Source organism: Apium graveolens, unplaced genomic scaffold, assembly GCF_009905375.1.
Source record: "Apium graveolens cultivar Ventura unplaced genomic scaffold, ASM990537v1 ctg7311, whole genome shotgun sequence".
NCBI classification, from domain to species: Eukaryota; Viridiplantae; Streptophyta; class Magnoliopsida; order Apiales; family Apiaceae; genus Apium; species Apium graveolens.
In genome coordinates this window covers 1-12377 of record NW_027420221.1, presented here as the reverse complement: position 1 = coordinate 12377, position 12377 = coordinate 1, and positions in this window count along the sequence as shown.

Genomic DNA, 12377 nt, shown 5'->3' with positions numbered 1-12377 from the left:
TCGTTTCAACTCAAGATTTTGGAAATAATTTCAAGAATGTCTTGGAACAAAATTAAACATGAGTACCGCTTATCATCCGCAAACCGATGGGCAAAGTGAAAGAACTATTCAAACGATTAAAGACATGCTACGAGTTTGTGCGATTGATTTCGAAGGCAGTTGGGATGAGCATTTACCTTTGGTGGAATTTTCTTACAATAACAGCTACCATGCCAACATTGGAATGCCACCGTACGAAGCATTATACGGGAGAAAATGCAGATCACTGGTACATTGGGATGAAGTTGGAGAACGCAAGATTTTGGGGCCAGAATTAATCCAACAGACTAAAGAAAAGATTGAACTTATTCGGAAACGACTCGATGCAGCACAAAACAGGCAACGCAAATATGCAGACCAAGCAAGGAAGGATATGGACTACCAGGAAGGAGAACACGTGTTACTCAAAATATCTCCATGGAAAGGATTGACCAGATTTGGCAACAAGGGTAAATTGAAGCCACGATACGTCAGACCATTTGAAATTTTGAAGAAAGTGGGAAAAGTTGTGTACGAATTAGCTTTACCGCCTCATATGCAACATATTCACAATGTGTTTCACGTGTCGATGTTTAAGCATTATAATCCCGATTCTAGGCATGTAATAGAGTATGAACCAATAGATATCCAACCTAATTTGTCTTTTGTAGAATAGCCGGTAAAAATTTTAGATCGGCGAGAGAAAGTGTTGAGAAATAAGTCTGTATATTTAGTGCGAGTGTTGTGGAGAAACCCTATAGTTGAAGAATCAACCTGGGAACTTGAGAGTGAGATGTTAGAGAAATATCCTCATTTGTTTTCATAGAAGATTCTGAGGAAAGAATCCTATTAAGGGGGAAGGATGTAACGCCTGGGAAACTTACGTCTGTATTATATCATATTTATAATAAATAAGGTGTGTTAATATGTCATTTATGTGTAATTATCTGTCAAACCCTATTTATTACGTGTTACGTGCATTCTGTGTCATTTCTGTATTTTTAAGATATTTTTCAAATATTTTATTTTGCATTCATCGCTTTTATTTCAAACGTTTTACGACCCAAACCATGATTTTAAAGCCAGTATTTCAAATAAAATAATGGGCCTTATTTTTCATCAAATGGCTTTTACCATCGCATTATTCTGAACATCTAGACATTTTATAAATTTTCTCGTTTTACGAAAAATGACTTTTTCGGGCCCCATTGGGTGTTAAAAACCCCACAAAAATCACTTTTTTATTTTTATAAAATTATAGGACTTTCATTTATATTATTTCTTTGCATTTTTGCATTATTCACAATTTTTGGGAAATTTTGGCATATATATTGCATATATAAAATGTTTATAAATTAAATTTTAATACCCAAAAATTATAAAAATTAGGGCCAAATATTTTTATTAGATGTATAATTAGCACCTTAATTTTATTTAGGAGTATTATTTTTACTACTATAAATAGCCTAATTATTATTTAATTATAATTAATAAATCATTAAAAATCAGAATTTTCTTTGAAATTCGGGTCGGGAAGAACTTGAATCGGGTCGAGAATCAAACCGTGATTTCCAGCTGATTTCTTCATCAAATCGTGTGATTCCAGTAACCAAATCGAAGGTTTTGATCTGTTCTTTCCATTTCTGGCATCAATTTCACGTTTTAATTCGTAGTTTTTAATTTGCAAATTCTAGGGTTTATGTTCGAATTAGGACTTTTTGATTGCAGGGTTATTTTGCTGTTTTGATGATTGATATAGCTTTGTTAGATGATTTACAGTCGATTCATGGTGTTTAATTGAACGCACGATGTCTGTATAGTGATTCACGATTTCTAGGGTTTATGTCAGATTTTCAAAACACAACTCGATGATTTCTGTGCATATTTGATTCTTGATATGTTAGGGCTTTGATTGTATGTGTTCATAGCTTTAATTTCCACTATATAACGTTGAGTTTGGTTTACAGAATCAAAAGATAGGATTTTGGTCGGAGTTCGGTTTGATTTTGATCGGAGAATGATATATAGGGATGTTTTTGGTCGACTTTGGCCTGAAACAGACTTGGGGAGTGATTTGGAATGGTTTGGGATAAAAAACGGTACCAAACGGTGCTCGTTTGGCCAGGAACAGAGATCACCGGAGTCCGGGAAACCCACCGGAATCTGGGAATTTTCCGGTGAGTTCATCCCCGACCCGGGATGTTCTTGGTGACTTGGTTGCAACCCGATTTGCAACGCGGGTTTGATCTGTTTTTGTCAAGAATTGTTTTTTGACAAATGTCTCTGGATTTTTAATTTTTATTTTATTTTTATAAATTTTAAAAATCAGATTTATTTATTTATAAATTGATTAATTAATTATTTAATTAATTGATTTATATTATAAATAATTCTGAATTATTTTCAAAAAAATCAGATTGAATTATTTTCTTTATTATTTATTATTTATTTATTTATTATTTAAAAATGATTAATTATTTTGATAATTAATCAAATAATTTTCAATAAATCATAATAAATTCATTTTAATTCCAAAAAATATAAAAAAATCATTTTTAATTCTGATTTTTCTTAAATAATGATTTAAAAATTATTTTTGAGTTTTAAAAATTGGTAATAATTATTTATAATAAATAATAAATTGAATTATCAGTGTTTAATTGATAATAATTAAACCCTTAGTCCGATTTGAGTAAAACGAAAGCCCTTTGACTCAGAAAAAATGAATTCTTTTTATTAAAAATAATATTAAAGCTTAATTTCTTCTAGAAATTAGTTGATTTTGTTACTTTTTTGATTATCAGTCGAAATGCGTGTCGAGACGGGTCCGAAAAATTCTGGAAAAATGGGAAACGAGTCAGATAACGATCAGTTGAGCGATCAGCGAGTCGATTTTGGTTCCAAAAATTATTTTAACTATAAAAATGATTATGTGCTTATGTGCTTACGTGTATTACGTGGTTAATTGAGTCTTATTTGCTAATAAGTAATACATGAGTCAGTCATAAGCGCATGGGTAGATGGTAGGAATAGTGTGAAGTCGATTCAAGATGCAATTGAAGTACAAATGACTTAACCAGTATATTTTGCTAACACAAGCTAAGCCAGCAAGGCAGGTCGAGTAGGTGATAGACAAAAGTGATCTAATTGCAGTGAGTCGCGCAGAAGGCAAGTTTTTCCCCTATTCTATTTTCAGAATAGTGACATTTCTTCAGATGCTTATCACATTTGCACTCTTTTGATTCTTGTTCTTAATCACCGATACACACTTGCTATTCCTTTGTGAAAGGAATATGTCCTAAGTCCAATCATGTATTAGGATTTAGGAATAACTTTTTATGTAATCTGTTTTGATTTCATTGATATTAATAAAAGACTTGTTTTGTTTTTATTACGGGCTCTATCTATTTAAGTGTTTAAATAAGATATACCATAGTTTAGAGTAAAACTTTTTATGGATTATGATGAGATCATAATAGTGAGACCTAAAAGATGATAACTCTAAACTTAAATAGTTCCTGGTCATAGGATTACTAACTGGTAATTAATAATCGGCAAAGATCGGTACAAATTATGCTTGCTTCATTATGAAGGATGTCTGTTCTCATAGATATTTGTGTGGTGACACTATAGCTAGTATGTAGGTGCTTATTATAGAATAAGTTCACTGAACATGACTCGCACAGCTGAACAACCTGATGAAGTTTACTCACGTGTCAGCAGTTGTTCACATAGTGATAGTTGTACAAGTATCCTTAGACTTGAGGTCATCATAGTCATCTTGTGTACACTGAACTATGCTTTGGTTTAGTTCTTAGTCTCCAGGGACAATTATTAGGGCTATACTGGGTATAGGAATTTGTACACGAAGATAGTGTATGATCAATAAAGGATCTACCCCTTCTAGTGAAGGAAGCGAATGTTCAAGGCTGATCCACTTATGCTAGTTCAGGAATCTCTGGCCAGAGTGAATGAAATTAGAAAGGAGTTTCTAATTTGTATAGAACTAAGCATAGTAAATGGTAAGCAAGTGATTAAATTAGATAGGCTTGACACGAGATCCATGCCTTGTATTTAATCAGGACATTGTAGGGTAGAAGGAGTTTATTGTACGATAACTATTCACTGAATAGGTTCTTGATATTCTAAACAGTGAATTCATATTATCCGGATAGTCGCGATATGCTGAGAAGTATCCCTCACGATGTAGAATAAATATGATTAATTAATTAAATTAATCATATTTAATAAATTAGAGAATTTATATAAATAATGATAAAATAGTTTTATTATTATTTATTTCTACTACCGGCTTAATATTGAACCTACAGGGTCACACCATAAAAAGAGAATGATTTAATGGTGGAGGAATTAATTAATAATGGCTGATAATTATTTATTTATGAAATAAATAATTAATTGGAAAATTTAATAATTGATTAAATTAGATTTAATTGATTATAAATTAATTAAGAAAAGTTCTTAATATTATTAATTAAGAATTTAATTTTTGGAAATTAAATCAAGAGAGAGAATTATTTCTAAAGTGTTTAGAAAAAGGATTAATAATTAAAAGGTGTTTTAATTATTAATGAGAATAATAAATGGGTTAATAATAATAATATTTTATGGGAAAATTTCAGCTGAAAATTTTGCCTATAAATATACTATTATAAACCCTATTTTTATTCCAACCCGAACCCAAAAGTTTTTAGAAAACCTAATTCTCTCCACCTCCTCCTCCTCCTTAACGTCGTTTTCTTGGTGGATACCGGTGGAGTGCTTCACGCTTGAGGGGCAGCTGCTAAGGATCTCCGATCGTTGCTTTTGGATCGCTATTAAAGGTTAGTAATCGATTCATATGTTTTAATCACGATTTATATGCTTTTATTTGGATTTTATATGTGTAAAAGTGTTTTACCATGCCTCCGCTGCGATATAATTCCAACAATGGTATTAGAGCATAGGTTGTATGCATATAGATCTTTGGTAAAAATTTCAGAATTTTATGTGCTTGTATGAATTAATTATGATTTTTACAAGTTTTATCATGGATTAATTATGTCTAATGAGAAATCGTTTCTCAGAATAATTTTGAATGTTGATCTGGGTTCTACAAGTGTTGTAGATCGTCTGGGTATTTTTTTTATAATTTTATGATGTATAGATTATTTATTATGAATTTTTGAAGTTGTTGCAATTAAATTCGTATTTAAATAATCATATATATATATATATAAATTAAAGTATACATATATATATGTGTGTTGCTGCTGTGTTGAATGCTGTATGACGGAGACAAGGACGACTGTCAGACCAGAACAGAGAATGACAGACACGGCAGAACAGTCGGCGGCGGCTGCTGCAGGCGCGTGTGGCGCACACGCGCGCGGGTGGGTGTCGCGCATTCCGGGAATGCGTTACACCCTGTGGCACATTCACGGAATGCGTTACACCTTTTAATGGCTTAAAAGGGTTGTAACGCATCACCGGAATGCGTTACAGGGCTTGTAACGCGTTTCTGTAATGCGTTACAGCCCATCTGTTATCTTTAAATTTGATTTCTGGGAGTTTCGTAACTCCGTTTTGGGCGTGCAATATATCGTTGGATTCGTTTTTCCGAGACGGATCTAATGGAGTGATCAAATTTTAGTTGATATAAAAGTTTTGAACTGTTTATATTTCTGAAAGTGTTTTAAAGCTGTTTTTAACTGTTTTAACTGCTTTTAAATGCTTCATGTGATACATAGAGATGTATAATGCTTAGACCAATATGCTAGATGATGTAACATGTCTACCTTGACGTTTATTCATGTTTATATATGTGATATATGCTTAGTTTATCATGCGATGATAGATTTAGGTGAACTTAAATGAACATAAGGCGTTTGTTAGACAACCTAGTATAGTGAAATTGTTTCATAACCTTAATAATAATATTATGAATACAATCATGAGATTCTTGTATTTATGAAACACGTAATTGAATATGAATTTTCGATATGAGAGAAAGGATGATTCTGTCAACAACAGATTTCTATCTGTAAGAAAGGGTTATTAAGTGACGCCTCTTGACAATGCTCCACCCGATCTGGGAATCATCTGATTATCGATTATTGATTTGAAATATTTAATTTAAAAGGAAGAATTTCTTTATAATATGATTATGATTGTAACATAATATAATCCCTCTAAAATTAAATAATATCAAGTAGTAATTGGCCAATGACACAACGGGCTTGTGTCGGTCATAGCCTTCCAACATGATAGAAAGTAGTTCTTATTTTTAAATCATTGTCGGTTCGTGCTACAGCCGAGGGCTTTGATTTCGAAATAAGAAATACTTGTCTATTACATAGAGATGTGTACGTTGAATTAGAATATAAAGGTCGTTACGTGCCACAGCCGTGGGCCGTTGGAGACTGATTCAAATGTACGGAATGTTGGGTTAGACTTGACTTAGAATATTGAGTTTGTCGTGCCACAGCCGTGACTCAAGTATTCAAGAGGCTAAAGTTTGATTAGGGAATAACATAAGATGTAATTGACAAGAGTTGTCTTCCTATTGAACATTACATGGCGGTTCGTGCTACAGCCGGGGTTGTGTAATGGAATATAGGATCCCTATTCCCACTAGCATTATGAATACTTAATTTTTCACGTAGGGGGTTGAATAAATTAGATAAACTAGTGGGAGCCACTTATGAATAAAGACCCGATTCATATAGTGTTTTTAAAATGAAATTGAATATTTGCTAAGTGTTGTTATGTGTTTATCATTTACAGATTTACAATATACATTATGTCTTCTGTACTATCACTCAGGAGCACACTGGATGCTCACAAGTTGACTGGTCTTAATTATGCTGACTGGCTTCGAAACTTGAGAATTGTTCTCAGGATTGAGAAGCTGGAATACGTGATTGACTCACCTAAGCCTACTAAACCTGCTAGTGATGCACATAATGATGAACATGTTGTGTATCGTAAGTGGGTAGATGATGCAAATGTTGCTCAATGCATCATGCTAGCTTCCATGAACATTGAGCTACAGAAGCAACATGAGCATATGGATGCTCACACTATCCTCATGCATCTACAAGAGTTGTATGATGTGGCAGGGAGGACAGCTCGATATGAGATATCGAAGGAGCTGTTCGGTTGTAGGATGTCTGAGGGATCATCTGTGAATGACCATGTACTTAAGATGATCAATTTGATTGAACGTCTTGGACAACTTGGTTTTGCCATGGATGGGGAGTTGAGCCAAGACTTGGTCTTGCAATCGCTTCCGAGTTCGTTCTCGCGGTTTGTTGTGAACTTTCACATGAATAAGTTGGATGTCAGCCTGCCTGAACTCCACAACATGTTGAAGACTGCGGAATCAAATTTTCCCCCTAAGAAGAGTTCTGTTCTTCTAATTGGTGAAGGTTCCAATCCTAAGAAAAGGAAGAGGAACCCTTATAAGAAGAAGAAAGTAGGTGAGAAAACGCCGGTTCCACCAAAAGCTGAAGACCCCAAGAGCAAAGTTGTTTGTTTTCACTGTAACAGGGTGGGGCACTGGAAGAGGAACTGCAAGGTTTACCTTGCAGAATTGAAGAAGAAGAAGGGTAGTGAGACTACCGCTTCTGATTCAGGTATGTTCATGATGGAAGTGAATATGTCATTAAATCAAATTTCTACTTGGGTATTAGATACCGCCTGTGGTTCTCATATCTGCAATTTGTTGCAGGGACTAAGGAGAAGTAGGACTCTTGAGGAAGAGGAGGTGATTCTACTGATGGGAAATGGAGCAAGAGTTGCTGCTGAAGATGTAGAATCATTTCATTTACATATGCCTACGGGCAAGACTATTGTTTTAAATAATTGTTATTTTGTTCCCTCGATTGTGAGAAATATTATTTCTATTCCCATGTTAGACTTGGCTGGATTTTCATTTATTATTGAGAATAATGAATGTTCTATTCTTAGAGATAATATTCTTTATGGACGTGGCACTTTAAATAATGGTCTGTATAAATGTGACATAATTTACTTCAGATTGAACAAACTAATAAAAGAAAAGGGATGATGAAAATCTCACTTCATTGTGGCACTGCAGTCTCCATTTAGTAGACATGGAGAGAGGGCTGCAAATTTGCTAGGAATGGTACACACAGATGTATGTGGACCAATGTCTACGCAAGCCATGGGTGGATTTTCATACTTCATTACTTTCATGGATAATAGATCTAGATTCGGATATGTGTTTGATGAAACACAAGTCTGAAGCCTTTGAAAAGTTCAAAGAGTATAAGTATGAAGTGGAGAAACAAACCAAACATAGTATTATAATTCTTCGATTAGATTGAGGTGGTGAATACTTGAATAGAGAGTTTCTGGATTATCTCAAAGTAAATGGTATAGTCTTCCAGTGGACGCCTCCAGATTGGTATCTGAAAGGAGAAATCAAACTTTGTTAGACATAGTTCGGTCCATGATGAGCTATGCAAATCTTCCAGTATTCATATGGGGTTATGCATTGGAAACCTCAGCATATTTACTGAATAAGGTGCCTTTCAAATCTGTTCCTCAAACTCCGTATGAGATATGGAAAGAAAGGAAACCGAGTCTTAAACACGTTAAGATTTGGGGATGTCCAGCTTATGTCAAGTAAGTTGACCCAGATAAGCTGGAATATCGATCCGTAAAATGTAGTTTTGTGGGATATCCTAAAGAGACTTTAGGGTATTACTTTTAGACCGATCATCGGGTGTTTGTCTCCAGACATGCTACCTTCTTGGAAAAGGAGTTTATCCTTGAAGGAAACAGTGGGAGAAAAATTGAACTTGATGAAGTTCAAGAAGCACAAACTACTACGGATCAAGTGGAAACACCTGTTCTGACTGAACAACCTTCTATGGAACAGCCCATTCATAGGTCAGGGAGAGTGTCTCGCCAACCTAAGAGGTAATATGGCCTTGTCATTGAGAATGACAATGAGTTGTCGATCATTGATGATGACGACCCTGTGACCTATAATGAGGCTATGAGTAGTGTTGACTAAGAGAAATGGCATAGTGCCATAAAATCCGGAATGAAATCTATGTATACGGGATACAAAAGAATGATTAGAGCAGATGGCCAGGTGGAGACCTTTAAGGCCAGGCTTTTGGAAAAAGGATTCAAACAAAGGCAATGGATTGACTTTGATGAAACCTTTTACCTGTAGCCCTGTTAAAATCAGTTCGGATTTTGCTTGCGATTGCTGCTTACTACGACTATGAGATCTGGCAAATAGCCAGACGGTTATCTTTTCAAGAGAAATGAAAACCTAGTGTGTAAGCTGCTGCGAACCATATGTGGTTTAAAGCAAGCTTCTCGTAGATGGAACATCCATTTTGTTATTCCTAGTGAACTAACAATGAGATTTACAGAAGGGGGGTTAAATGTAAATCTCAAAACTTTTTCAAGTTTTGAGCAGTTTCAAAGGCTTTGTGTTTAAGATAAACAAGTGTGTGAATTGCTTTAAGCTAATACAGACAGATATATATTCAAGCACAAAAGTACAGAACACAACAGACCTTAAAAACTTTTCTGGTGGATTTGTTGTTCCACCAGAGATGGTATTTCAGAAAATCTGTGATTCAAGAAGTTGATCACAGCTGCATCCTAGTACAAACTAGATAATTTTTCTCAAGATTTTTCTAAACAGCTCTGAAAAATTCTATTCTAATTACTAGCTGCTACTTGGTTTATATAACACCAAGTTTACAAGTGAAGACAAAGATAAAAGTACAATAATAAAATAAGTTCTCCACTTGTTTCTTCTCCATTTTACTCCAGTGCATTGTTGACTATTGCCTCTTTATACTAGAGTAGAACGGCTGCTTTTTCTGATGTTCCTGAAATAGGCTACCACATCTCAGTTGTCTCTGTCAACCCATGTGCCTCTGTTTGTAGGTACAACTACCACTTGTCAACTGCTATTTAACAGAACATCCGTTGAAGCCTTCATCCGTTAATGGCTTTATCCGTTGATGCACTCATCCGTTGAAGGATGTTATCCGTTGAAGCTTTGTTTCTCATCCGTTGAAGGTCTTTAAGTTATCCGTTGACACCATTTCATTTATACAACATTACAAGGCATGAAATATTTACAATTGGCCTTCCTATCTGCATATCCTTTAGTAGTCAACATGACTTATAATTTCCCTCAACATTTAAGAATTATATCTCAAATTCAGAGACTGAAATGTGCTACAACACTAGTCTTATTTCTAAGTAAAGCTACACCATCAACGGATAGCCAAAGTGGTCTTATCCGTTGAGGCTACAAATACTAGATTTCTACTTAAGTGTTTTGTTAAACATATCATCAAACTAATGTACATATATTCCTAACAATCTCCCCCTATTTATGTCTATAAGAATTGTAGACATAAATTCAAGGTTAGCTTGATGATAACAAAACACTTAACAAATATATGAACTGAAACTAAGTAGAAATTTAAAAGTGTTGCAAAAGTGTATGTACTAGAAGGTAATTGAAGATTTACAGTGTTTCCAAGGGTGCTCCACTAGCCTGAGCAAATCATCTTTTTCTCCTTTAATCCCTGGTTTTCTTTCCTAGCCCTTTGTCATTTTCCTCAATTTGGAGTTGGAGTTGTCTGAAGAATTCAGCTTCATCTTCATCACTGATATCCAACTTAGATTGCATTTCTTTGAGAGTTTCATTGCTGGCAATCTTGAGTTGGTCTTCAAGTCTGAAAAATCTTCTGACTCCTTTATCATCTCTGAATTCCATCAACCAATGAGGTGATTTGTGAATTGTAGTTCCCCTTTCTTGAATGAGTAAGGTTCTGGGCAAAGCATTGGGCTCCCTCCAGGTTTTCCTTATGTTGGCAATCTTGTTGAGAATTTCAGTCTTGGCAGTCCTGGTAAAGCCAGAATCCTTTTGTATGGCTGAAAAGACTCTGATCAAGGTAGAGTAGCCTTCATTCAGAATCCTGTAGAGAGGCCATGTTCTTTCCCCAGCTCCTTTGTATCTGAACACCAATCTCTCTGGTAGCTGTCTGTAAGCAGCAATTCCCCTTACATCCTCCAGCTCATCCAGATAGAGTTCAATGTCTGAAATTTCTTTTATGTCACAGATGTGAGCATAATCATCTTTAGAAATGGGTGGCTTAGGGTTAGGTTTATGTTTTTGAGTGAATTTCTTAGAGTTTAGGGGAGGTGTAGATTTGGATTTTCTTTTCTGTTTCTTTGGTAGTGGAAGAGTGGTTAAAAAGGTAGGCAAATTGATGGTGTCCCAATCAATAGGTTCCTCTTTTGGGATGATTGGTTCACCATGGATGTTTATAGTGGGATCAGCAACAAAGGGTTCAGGTATGGAAGGTAGAGATTTAGTTTCTTCAGTGTTGCCTTCACTCCTTCTATTTGCCTTGGCCTTTCTTCTGTTTCCCTTCTGCCATTCCTCTTTTTCCTCCATGCTTTCACCAAATATACTCCCAAAAACCTCATCTAAGTTTGCAATCTTGTCTTCACCCCTGACTTTAATTTCTTTCTCATTTTCAACTAGACTTGACTTTAGCTTTTGTTCAAGCTTTGCTTGTGCTCTTTTGTCAGCCTTGAGTTTTTCAGCTTCTTTCTTTAACCTTTTGGTTTCTTCCCTCTTGGCTATTGAGAATTTGGGATGTCCTTGCATCACACATATGCTCTTTCCCTCTCTAAAGATAATAGCCATGTTTCTCCTTACTGCCTCATCCATGGTCTCCTTGTGTTTTATGATGCTTGTACCCAAAACTCTGTCTTCATCAGGCTTTGGAAGAGGAAAGTCCACTTCTTTCATCTGAGCAAAGTCTAGAGGGTTCTTTGTGGAGTCCTTGCTGGATCTGGTGTTGGGCTTGAGAACCACAGGTTTTAGATTCTTGAAAGAAGTCTCTCCAACCTTATTTCTCCTTTCTGGCTTGTGCTCCATATTGATTGGTTCAACGTTTGTGCTATGTTTCACAGATATTGATTTATCTTGTGTTGAGCCAAACAGCTGTTGCATCCTTTCATCAATTCTCCTCCTTTGCTCTTTCACTTGAATTTCAGCTGCTGCTAGCTGGATTAAATCAATTCCATCAGCTTTCCTTTGATTTGAATGATTGGAGAAGTAGTGATGGCAGGAACTAGCACTTTAGATATTTGGATTTTTGTAGATGGCTCTCCTTCCCCTTCCCTTTTACTCTCCCCTTTTTGTTATCATCAAGGAGAGGGGTCAAGCCCTGTGCTTTTGCCAGCTGCATAAGTAGATTTGTTTGAGATTGTTGGTTGTGAAGAATGGTGGCCACAGAATCTTCAATAACTTGAACTCTGTCTTCCAATTTGGCCAG